Source organism: Oncorhynchus gorbuscha, linkage group LG18 (assembly GCF_021184085.1).
Source record: "Oncorhynchus gorbuscha isolate QuinsamMale2020 ecotype Even-year linkage group LG18, OgorEven_v1.0, whole genome shotgun sequence".
In the NCBI taxonomy this organism is placed as follows: domain Eukaryota; kingdom Metazoa; phylum Chordata; class Actinopteri; order Salmoniformes; family Salmonidae; genus Oncorhynchus; species Oncorhynchus gorbuscha.
Window position 1 is genome coordinate 1,852,390 of NC_060190.1, and position 13,108 is coordinate 1,865,497.

At 41.8% G+C, this 13,108-nt stretch overlaps 1 pseudogene; it reads right to left on the reverse strand.

Moving 5' to 3' along the window:
• Positions 1-4,942: 4,942 nt before the first annotated feature.
• LOC124003124 lies at positions 4,943-10,173 on the reverse strand (annotated as a pseudogene).
• Between the last annotated feature and the right edge of the window lie 2,935 nt (positions 10,174-13,108).

Here is a 13,108-nt window from a genome sequence, read left to right on the forward strand (position 1 = left end):
CATGTCAGTCCATTCAACAACAGTAGAGCTATACGAGCCTTCTTTCAACGGGATGTTGTGTCTATACCTTGTCATGTCAGTCCATTCAACAACAGTAGAGCTATACGAGCCTTCTTTCAACGGGATGTTGTGTCCATACCATTGTCATGTCAGTCCATTCAACAACAGTAGAGCTATACGAGCCTTCTTTCAACGGGATGTTGTGTCCATACCTTGTCATGTCAGTCCATTCAACAACAGTAGAGCTATACGAGCCTTCTTTCAACGGGATGTTGTGTCTATACCTTGTCATGTCAGTCCATTCAACAACAGTAGAGCTATACGAGCCTTCTTTCAACGGGATGTTGTGTCTATACCTTGTCATGTCAGTCCATTCAACAACAGTAGAGCTATACGAGCCTTCTTTCAACGGGATGTTGTGTCTATACCTTGTCATGTCAGTCCATTCAACAACAGTAGAGCTATACGAGCCTTCTTTCAACGGGATGTTGTGTCTATACCTTGTCATGTCAGTCCATTCAACAACAGTAGAGCTATACGAGCCTTCTTTCAACGGGATGTTGTGTCTATACCTTGTCATGTCAGTCCATTCAACAACAGTAGAGCTAACGGGATGTTGTGTCTATACCTTGAGCCTTCTTTCAACGGGATGTTGTGTCTATACCTTGTCATGTCAGTCCATTCAACAACAGTAGAGCTATATTCAACAACAGAGCCTTCTTTCAACGGGATGTTGTGTCCATACCTTGTCATGTCAGTCCATTCAACAACAGTAGAGCTATACGAGCCTTCTTTCAACGGGATGTTGTGTCTATACCTTGTCATGTCAGTCCATTCAACAACAGTAGAGCTATACTAACGGGATGTTGTGTCTAACAACAGTAGAGCGAGCAACGGGATGTTGTGTCTTTCAACAACAGTAGAGCTATACGAGCCTTTCAACGGGATGTTGTGTCTATACCTTGTCATGTCAGTCCATTCAACAACAGTAGAGCTATACGAGCCTTCTTTCAACGGGATGTTGTGTCTCCATACAACAGTAGAGCTGTCATGTCAGTCCATTCAACAACAGTAGAGCTATACGAGCCTTCTTTCAACGGGATGTTGTGTCTATACCTTGTCATGTCAGTCCATTCAACAACAGTAGAGCTATACGAGCCTTCTTTCAACGGGATGTTGTGTCTATACCTTGTCATGTCAGTCCATTCAACAACAGTAGAGCTATACGAGCCTTCTTTCAACGGGATGTTGTGTCTATACCTTGTCATGTCAGTCCATTCAACAACAGTAGAGCTATACGAGCCTTGTTTCAACGGGATGTTGTGTCTATACCTTGTCATGCCTTATTAGAATAGGTTTCATTGATCACATCTGTTGGGAAAAAGTACCTACTTATTAACAAAATTAAGGAAGTTTCTTTTTAAATTATTCATAAATATTATCCTGACAACCACTATATGAAGAAGTTTAAGGAAAACATCAACTCCAATTGTACCTTTTGTAATGACCACCCAGAAACAGTGTTTTATCTTTTTGGGCATTGTATTCATGTAAGGAATCTGTGGTAAGACACCAGTAGATTTATAATTGAACACATTTATGAAGATGTTACACTATTATGGAGAGATGTACTGCTTGGATTCTTTACTTACGATATAAATAAGTGGCCAGATTTCATTAAAAAACTGTTAGAATGATGACTGTGTGTTTGCCCCTTAATCCTTCTGTAATGTGATATGATAGTTCTATCCCCGCCCCCAGCCCCGCCCATATCCCCACCCGAGCCCAGCTCCGCCCATATTCCATATCCCCGCCCCCAGCCCAACTCCGCACGTATCCCATATCCCCGCCCCCAGCCCAGCTCCGCCCATATCCCCGCCCCCAGCCCAACTCCGCCCATATCCCATATCCCCGCCCCCAGCCCAGCTCCGCCCATATTCCATATCCCCGCCCCCAGCCCAACTCCGCCCGTATCCCATATCCCAGCCCAGCTCCGCCCATATTCCATATCCCCGCCCCCAGCCCAACTCCGCCCGTATCCCATATCCCATATCCCGCCCCCAGCCCAGCTCCGCCGTATCCCCGCCCCCAGCCCAACTCCGCCCGTATCCCATATCCCCGCCCCCAGCCCAGCTCCGCCCGTATCCCCGCCCCCAGCCCAGCTCCGCCCGTATCCCGTATCCCCGCCCCCAGCCCAACTCCGCCCATATTCCATATCCCCGCCCCAGCCCAACTCCGCCCATATTCCATATCCCCGCCCCCAGCCCAACTCCGCCCGTATCCCATATTCCCGCCCCCAGCCCAACTCCGCCCATATTCCATATCCCCGCCCCCAGCCCAACTCCGCCCGTATCCCATATCCCATATCCCGCCCCCAGCCCAGCTCCGCCCGTATCCCCGCCCCCAGCCCAGCTCCGCCCGTATCCCCGCCCCCAGCCCAGCTCCGTCCGTATCCCGTATCCCCGCCCCCAGCCCAACTCCGCCCGTATCCCGTATCCCCGCCCCCAGCCCAACTCCGCCCGTATCCCATATCCCCGCCCCCAGCCCAGCTCCGCCCGTATCCCCGCCCCCAGCCCAGCTGGCTAAAGTCCGCCACACCCCATGCTCTTCAGAGACTGTGTGGCCAAATATGTTTTATAACTAACCCAATGATAGGCTCTGTTCTATCGTTTCCAATGGAAGCAAATGAATCATAGTGGGCGGAACAAGCGAGGAAGTGGGCAGAGCCAAGCAGGAGCAAGAGAGTTCCTATTGGTGCGTTCTAGAATTTATTTGCATATTTTCGTTAGGTAACGCCTACTGTGTGAAATGAGCGTGTGCAACAACTCAATACTCAACTTGCTCTCCTTGTAAATAAACTTTGGCAAATGGTAAAGTCTACAACGTTGTCCACTCTGTTTGTTACAGTTTATAGTTATGGAAAAATAAAAATGTATTGAAATCAAAGGATAAAAAAACTAAAGAATAACAAAAAAAACTGAAAGACTAATGATCATTCTAAGGAAAAGCTTGTTTTATTCCATTCTTTGTAAACAATATAATTTGAACCCCCAAAAATTGTCAGTTGGTTGCATAAATAATTAAGATTACTAAACGTTACATGAAATGCAAATATGATGAAATATCAAAACAGAATGTTAATATGTATTGGCAATAATTCACTTAATTAATAGTGAGGAATGGAATTATTAAACATTTATATTTTTTCAGGCTGAATGTTTGAAATATGAATAATATTTACATTAAATATTATATTAATAAAATATGAGTAGGTGATTTGAGTCATACTTCTTCAGTAGTGGAATAAAGACATCGAGAACTAGAATGTTGTAAAGAAATATTGGAGTATTGTCACAAGATTATGTCAATGGTTGAATTCAACTTCTACTCAAAGCTTTGTCTATTTCCCGAAGGTTGTAAGGCTTCAGTTAATAAAGAAGTAGACAAAGTCTCAGATTCTGCAATAGCTCAGTCCTTTCTTTAGAGAGCGCTCTGACTTCAAAATGAGAACACAATCTTTGTATAGCACCCACACACAAATTAACTCACATCAGTAAAAAATCCACCTCTCTTTAGGTGGGCTGTATTTTTCCGAAGTTCACATACATTGTTTATCACACTTCTGCAACAAAAACTGAGCCTGTGTGTGTGTGTGTTCTGTTACTCATCTGTGTGATGTGATCAATCAGTTTACTCCCAGTTGAGAAAGAAAATGATTTATTGTATTTTAACAGCAACAGGTCCAACCTAGACAGATATGTAAGAGTTTTTTTTAAAGAATAAACATGATTAGTCTTTTTATGGGTATTTCATATCATTGTTACATGTTTTTGTTTATCTTACATTTGTTTAAGGCATAAAGTGCAATGAAATCAACCAATATTTTACACATAGTTGCATATTTTAATAAGCTTGGGTCCCAGGAAAACACAGAATTTTTTTAATTTGGGCCCCAGGCTGAAAAAGGTTTAAGAACCCCTGGTGTAAAAAGGGTGGGCACAGTCAGACAGGATGGACTTCCCACTGTCACTGGGCCCCAGGCTGAAAAAGGTTTAAGAACCCCTGGTGTAAAAAGGGTGGGCACAGTCAGACAGGATGGACTTCCCACTGTCACTGGGCCCCAGGCTGAAAAAGGTTTAAGAACCCCTGGTGTAAAAAGGGTGGGCACAGTCAGACAGGATGGACTTCCCACTGTCACTGGGCCCCAGGCTGAAAAAGGTTTAAGAACCCCTGGTGTAAAAAGGGTGGGCACAGTCAGACAGGATGGACTTCCCACTGTCAAGACCAACTAGTCTGATCTGGAACTGCTATCATTGTCCTCGGTTGTCATGGGGATGATGATTGTGAGGTTGATGGTGGTGAAGACTGATGATGATTTTGGCATGTTTACGTTTCGTCACCATCCAAACAAATAATAGTCGTCTTGGACTGGCCGACCAAGAGGTCAAGAGGTCAAGGCCCTGGACCGAGGTAAGGTTGCCGTCTCCCTGGGAATTCAACACCTAGGTCCATGAACTGATTTGTCACATAAATGCATACATTCATTCATTCAGGTTACAGACCATCAAATCAAATCAAATGTATTTATATAGCCCTGTTCGTACATCAGCTGATATCTCAAAACAGCAAGCAATGCAGGTGTAGAAGCACGTGTAAACTAGGCTTTAGCACCCCTTAGACAAAGCGAGTGCAATAACATCCGTGGGTAAGTTACTGGGTTGGTAACACTTGATGAAGTTCTGGATCCATACGTGTTAAGAGACGAGATAGAACTGGGATCGGAACCGGAACCAAAAGCTCCACCCTCTCCAAGTTACAGGCCAGTCTATGGGCCAAATGTCCGAAAGTGTAAATATGCGGAAATCATAGCAATGGAACTGAAATGGAAACAGTGGAAAGGCTTCACAAGGCTTCACACCTATATGTTTTATTTCATGTGATTTCAGGTGCTTAACTGGTTATAACTCTTTCCACATTGAGAAAATTAGTAAGGCTTTTCTCCTGTGTGTGTGTCCTCTCGTGTTTTTTCTGGTTCCCTAACCCCCTAAAACTCTTGCCACAGTGGGAGCATTGGTAGGGCTTCTCTCCTGTGTGTATTCTCTTATGCTCTTTTAGGCTCACAAACACAGTAAAACTCTTTCCACACTGGGAACATTGGAAAGGCTTTTCTCCTGAGTGTGTCCTCTCATGAGCTTTTAGGTTACCTAACTGGGTAAAACCCTTTCCACACTGGGAACATTGGAAAGGCTTCTCTCCCGTGTGTATTCTCTCATGTTGCTTTAAGGTTCCTAACCACCTAAAACTCCTTCCACAGTGGGAACAGAGGTACGGCTTATCTCCAGAATGTATTCTCTCATGTTTCTTCAGGTTCCCTAAATGGGTAAAATTCTTTCCACACAGGGAGCAGTGGAAAGGCTTTTCTCCGTTGTGTTTCGTGACGTGGTAAAAGCCTTTCCACACTGAGAGCAATGGTGGGGTTTCTGGATTTGGCATCTCCGGGTCTGGTTCCCCTGAGGGACTCTTCCTGTTGTGAGAGTGTGGTCTTTCTCCTGTCAATGACAACAGATTATTTAGTTAAACACTAAACAGAGACCTGAATGAAACCTCCACATGATAAAACTGTCTTCCCGTGAGGTTTAGTCCAGACTAGACCCCCCCCCCCCCCCCAATAACCTGAGGTCAGGTTTCAGAAAATGGCCATAATTTTCTAAAACACTTATGAGGAGGCAGTTGTATGGAACCATTATGCATCATCGCTTTAATACATAAGCGATTCCACACCATCATAAAAGTGAAATAATTGTTTTGGTATCTCAGATTGGCAATTCTCACATGTAAACTTAATTACAATGAAGGGTACTTTAGAAAGAGATATTTATAATAATACGTACTATTTATAATCTTATTTTATCTTAATATTTAGTCTTCATATTAATCTAATCTATAAATTAATGAGAATTAAAGGTGTATTTCGGAATATAGAAATACTCCATATAGAAATACTCCATATAGAAATACTCCATATAGAAATACACCATATAGAAATACACCATATAGAAATACACCATATAGAAATACTCCATATAGAAATACTCCATATAGAAATACACCATATAGAAATACACCATATAGAAATACACCATATAGAAATACCCAATATAGAAATACTCCATATAGAAATACTCCATATTCAATATAGAAATACACCATATAGAAATACACCACATAGAAATACTCCATATTCCATATGGAAATACTCCATATAGAAATACTCCAGAGATCCAGAACAGTCAGCTGAGAGAATCCCAGGTGCTCAGCCAGAGAGCTATGCTGAGATATACTACAACACACAGGGCCTGTAAACCCTGCAGCATCAGAACGTAACCAGACACCTCCTGAACATCATCTGGAATCGAGTGAATCATTTAGTTGGATTCGTTTAGTTGGATTCGTTTAGTTGGATTCGTTTAGTTGGATTCGTTTAGTTGGATTCGTTTAGTTGGATTCGTTTAGTTGGATTCGTTTAGTTGGATTCGTTTAGTTGGATTTGTTTAGTTGGATTCAACATCTTGCAACCTTACGGTTAACTAGTCCAATGCTCTAACCACCTGCCTCACATTGCACTCCACGAGGAGCCTGCCGGTTACGCGAATGCAGTAAGAAGCCAAGGTAAGTTACTAGCCAGCATTAAACTTATCTTATAAAAAACAATCAATCAATCAATCATAATCACTAGTTAACTACACATGGTTGATGATATTACTAGTTTATCTAGTGTCCTGCGTTGCATATAATCGATGCGGTGCGCATTCGCGAAAAAGTACTGTCATTGCTCCAACGTGTACCTAACCATAAACATCAATGACTTTCTTAAAATCAATACACAGAAGTACATATTTTTAAACCTTTTTTTTTTACCTTTATTTTACTAGGCAAGTCAGTTAAGAACAGATTCTTATTTTCAATGACGGCCTAGGAACAGTGGGTTAACTGCCTGTTCAGGGGCAGAACGACAGATTTTGTACCTTGTCAGCTCGGGGATTTGAACTTGCAACCTTTTGGTTACTAGTCCAAACGCTCTAACCACTAGGCTAGAAATCCAGGTTAGCAGGCAATATTAACCAGGTGAAATTGTGTCACTTCTCTAGCGTTCATTGCACGCAGAGTCAAGGGTATATGCAACAGTTTGGGCCGCCTGGCTCGTTGCGAACTAATTTGCCAGAATTTTACGTAACTATGACATGACATAACATTGAGGTTGTTACAATGTAACAGGAATATTTAGACTGATGGATGCCCCCCATCAGATAATACGGAACGGTTCCATATTTAACTGAAAGAATAAACGTTTTGACCGTATTAATGATCTAAGGCTCGTATTTCTGTGTGTTATCATGTTATATGAGTCTATGATCTGATAGAGCAGTCTGCCTGAGAGATGGTAGGGCAGCAGCTCGTAAGCATCCAATCAAACAGCGCTTTCGTGCGTTTTGCCAGCAGCTCTTTCGCAATGCTTCAAGCATTGAGCTGTTTATGACTTCATGCCTATCAGCCTAATGGCTGGTGTAACCAATGTGAAATGGCTAGCTAGTTAGCGGGGGTGCACGCTAATAGCGTTTCAAACGTCACTCGCTCTGAGACTTGGAGTAGTCGTTCCCCTTGCTCTGCAAGGGCTTTTGTGGAGCGATGGGTAATGCTGCTTCGAGGGTGGCTGTTGTCGGTGTGTTCCTGGCTCAACTGCACCGTCCACAACCACAGGGCTCTCCAGAGGGTGGTGCGGTCTGCACAAAGCATCACTGGGGGCAAACTACCTGCCCTCCAGGACACCTTCAACAACCGATGTCACAGGAAGGGAAAAAAAAGATAATCAAGGACAACAACCACCCGAGCCACTGCCTGTTCACCTCGCTATCATCCAGAAGGATCATCAAGGAAAACAACCACCCGAGCCACTGCCTGTTCACCCCGCTATCATCCAGAAGGTGAGATCAGGACAGGTGCATCAAAGCTGGGACCAAGAGTCTGAAAAACAGCTTCTATCTCAAGGCCATCAGACTGTTAAACAGCCACCACTAGCACAGAGAGACTGAAAAACAGCTTCTATCTCAAGGCCATCAGACTGTTAAACAGCCACCACTAGCACAGAGAGACTGAAAAACAGCTTCTATCTCAAGGCCATCAGACTGTTAAACAGCCATCACTAGCACAGAGAGGCGGCTGCCTATCTACAAACTTGATATCATTGGCCACTTTAATAAATGGAACACTAGTCACTTTAATAATGCCACTTTAAGAATGTTTACTGCTAACCATGTGTATGTGACCAATAACATCTGCTAACCATGTGTATGTGACCAATAACATCTGCTAACCATGTGTATGTGACCAATACAATTTGATTGGATTATAATGCCATCCTTGTAACTGTGGATCAAACATACGGCGCATAAACCTTGATATTGTAAATGATGTGAAGTGAACAATTAGGACTCACTGCTGGTGTCGTTTGGTTCTATGACATCAACGCGATATTTCTTATAATCCTCAACATCTCATCTTTCAGACCACATCAACTCCTCTTGATTTACAGCATTCCACTCAGACCACATCAACTCCTCTTGATTTACAGCATTCCACTCAGACAATATCAACTCCTCTTGATTTACAGCATTCCACTCAGACAACATCAACTCCTCTTGATTTACAGCATTCCACTCAGACCACATCAACTCCTCTTGATTTACAGCATTCCACTCAGACACATCAACTCCTCTTGATTTACAGCATTCCACTCAGACCACATCAACTCCTCTTGATTTACAGCATTCCACTCAGACCACATCAACTCCTCTTGATTTACAGCATTCCACTCAGACAACATCAACTCCTCTTGATTTACAGCATTCCACTCAGACCACATCAACTCCTCTTGATTTACAGCATTCCACTCAGACAACCACTAATGTTTAGAAGTAGCCCTATTAGCAGGAGGGAGGGAGGGGGGCATCTTCTTGTTGTGCTCCACGCTCCAGTTTATAACGGCTGTCAGTCGAAACCCACACAGCAGAGAAACTGAGCTCTGACATCATGTATAGCGTGTTACTGTACAGCCACTGAGCTCTGACATCATGTATAGCGTGTTACTGTACAGCCACTGAGCTCTGATGTCATTTATAGCGTGACAAAATCTGCCATTTTCATCCCATAAACTGGATGACATATGGACTGTGAGTGATGGAAAGGGCTACTACATCTCTTATCCACAATAACTTTTTAAATAAAATAGATTTAAATGCCTTTAATGATTTGATGTCTTTCTATCAAATCAATGATTCACTCTTTTTTTCCAAATCAAAGGTTGAAAAAGTATACCAGTTTAGAATATTAAGCACTGGTTCTGAGGTTTCTATGACAACCCATGAAAAAAGTTATTGCAGATCAGAGATTTAAATTTTTAACGTCTTGATGTGATTCTATCAAATCAACACATCGATGCAAATCAAAAGGTTGTAAAAGTAGACATTTAATATAATGTGAATATATTTTAATGTTGGAAATGAAACCAACTTTACTTCGATGACTTACTGGTGTTAATCAGATCTCCTGTCTCCTCTTCTTCTTCTTTCAATGTGTCAGTTATCTCTCCCTCCACTCCAAAAACTGCATCCTTCTCCTCTTTTTTTACATCACTGATATACATATCCTTGGTAACATCCCCCTCCTCTTTCACTCTGAACTCTCCTTTGTCTTCATTCACTCTAACGTCCATCTCTTCTTCTTTCACTGTAACAGCCTCATCCTCTACTTCTATTTTAACAGTCTCTTCTTCTTTCACTGTAACAGCCTCATCCTCTCCTTCTCTTTTAACTGCGACATCATCCTCTTCCTTCTCCTCTTTCACCAGAGTTTCTTTCTCCGTCCATCCGACCTCGTCTTTAGTATGGGGCAGTATCTCAGTGCGCTCATGGTCGAGGAAGTTAGCTAGCTAGTTAGCATTAGCGATTAGACTAGTGATAGGCAAATTTAACCAACCAGCTAGCGAACAACGTAAATATGAAATTAAATTGGGTAACTGGTAGACGTGTGTTTATAACACGATGGCTAATATACACCGAAATATTATAAAGACCTTGAATATTTCGGCGAAGTGTCTAACTGTTGTTGAAGTGTCGCGTCCCCGTCAACTAGATTATACGTCACGCTAGTAATATCGCGAGAAAAACGAACATCGCTAACGGCTGACGAGAGTGGGTAACGCAGTTACGGAAAATATTTTATTTTCAGACAAAAAGTTTATTATAGAAGTCAATATTATATGGAAACGTACAAACAAAGAGAAGCATGTTTTGATTCATTAGTGCAGATTTTTATTGGGTGAGAATTTAAATACTAGACTACTGCACATCTGCATTTAAGATCATTTCATGTTAATTATAATATATGTTTAGGTGAATTACCAAATATGTCCATACTTCTCCCTACATGGTGTAACAATACATCATGTAGATGTATATAATGAACAGACTAGATACAGAACAATACATCATGTAGATGTATTTAATGAACAGACTAGGTCTATACTGCTCCTACATGGTGTAACAATACATCATGTAGATGTATATAATGAACAGACTAGGTCTATACTGCTCCTACATGGTGTAACGATACATCATGTATATAATGAACAGACTAGGTCTGTACTGCTCCTACATGGTGTAACAGTACATCATGTAGATGTATATAATGAACAGACTAGGTCTATACTACTCCTACATGGTGTAACAATACATCATGTATATAATGAACAGACTAGGTCTGTACTGCTCCTACATGGTGTAACATTACATCATGTAGATGTATATAATGAACAGACTAGGTCTATACTGCTCCTACATGGTGTAACAATACATCATGTAGATCATGTAGATGTACAGTGAAAGTATTCGGCCCCCTTGACCTTTGCGACCTTTTGCCATATTTCAGGCTTCAAACATAAAGATATAAAACTGTATTTTTTTTGTGAAGAATCAACAACAAGTGGGACACAATCATGAAGCGGAACGACATTTATTGGATATTTCAAACTTTTTTAACAAATCAAAAACTGAAAAATTGGGCGTCCAGGGGTTCTTTCTTTTGACTTATTTCTACATTGTATAATACTGAAGACATCAAAACAATGAAATAACACACATGGAATCATGTAGTAACCAAAAAAAAAGTGTTAAACCAATAAAAATATATTTTATATTTGAGATTCTTCAAAGTAGCCACCACTTTTGCCTTGATGACAGCTTTGAACACTATTGGTATTCTCTCAACCAGCTTCACCTGGAATGCTTTTCCAACTGTCTTGAAGGAGTTCCCACATGTGCTGAGCACCTGTTGGCTGCTTTTCCTTCACTTTGCGGTCCAACTCATCCCTTTTGCCTTGATGACAGATTATTGTTTGTTTTTAATACACTGCTATGATCCCTCTTCAACATAAAAGGGGTGGGGCTAGCCCTTTAAATGCCCCCCACCTAAAGTCATTCGTCCTCTTTCAACCCAACCAGCATGGAACCCTAGAGATGTGTTATTGACTGTGACTATGGACCAGCATTGAACCCTAGAGATGTGTTATTGACTGTGACTATGGACCAGCATTGAACCCTAGAGATGTGTTATTGACTGTGACTATGGACCAGCATGGAACCCTAGAGATGTGTTATTGACTGTGACTATGGACCAGCATGGAACCCTAGAGATGTGTTATTGACTGTGACTATGGAACCCTAGAGATTGACTGTGACTATGGACCAGCATGGAGCCAAAGTTTGGTGGAGGAGGAATAATGGTGTGGAGCTGTTTAACAAATATGGCATAGGCAAGATACAGTAGATGGTATTGAGTGCAGTATATACATATGAGATGAGTATGTAAACAAAGTGGCATAGTTAAAGTGGCATGTATCACTAGCCACTTTAACTATGCCACTTTGTTTACATACTCATCTCATATGTATATACTGCACTCAATACCATCTACTGTATCTTGCCTATGCCGCTCTGTACCATCACTCATTCATATGTCTTTATGTACATATTCTTTATCCCCTTACACTTGTGTCTATAAGGTAGTCATTTTGGAATTGTTCGCTAGATTACTTGTTGGTTATTACTGCATTGTCGGAACTAGATGCACAAGCATTTCGCTACACTCGCATTAACATCTACTAACCATGTGTATGTGACAAATAACATTTGATTTGATTTTTCATGGTTCGGGTTATGTCCCTTAGTTCCAGTGAAGGGAAATCTTAATGCTACAGCATACAATGACTTTCTAGATGATTCTGTGCTTCCATCGTTGTGGCAACAGTTATGGGAAAAGGCCCTTTCCTGATTCAGCATGAGTATGCTCCCCAGTGCACAAAGCCAAGTCCATTCAGAAATGGTTTGTCGAGATCGGTGTGGAAAAACTTGACTGGCCTGCACAGAGCCCTGACCTCAACCCCATCGAACACCGTTGGGATAAATTGAAAACGCCGACTGCGAGCCAGGCCCAATCGACCAACATCAGTGTCCAACCTCACTAATGTTCTCGTGGCTGAATGGAAGCAAGTCCCTGCAGTGGAAATCCTTCCCAGAAGAGTGGAGGCTGTTATAGCAGCAATGTTCCAACATCTAGTGGAAAGCCTTCCTAGAAGAGTGGAGGCTGTTATAGCAGCAATGTTCCAACATCTAGTGGAAAGCCTTCCCAGAAAGAGTGGAGGCTGTTATAGCAGCAATGTTCCAACATCTAGTGGAAAGCCTTCCTAGAAGAGTGGAGGCTGTTATAGCAGCAAAAGGGGGTTACCAACTCCATATTAAAGCCCATGATTTTGTAATGAGATGTTTGACAACAGGTGTCCACATACTTTTGGTCATGTAGTGTAACTCTTTAGTTTTGTTATTATCACCTCTGATTATGAGTTCTACATGATATTCAAAGCCCATTTACTGCTAGAAACCTTACCAAGTGTTGATTCATATTGTGTGTGTATAGATAGATAGATAGATAGATAGATAGATAGATAGATAGATAGATAGATAGATAGATAGATAGATAGATAGATAGATAGATAGAT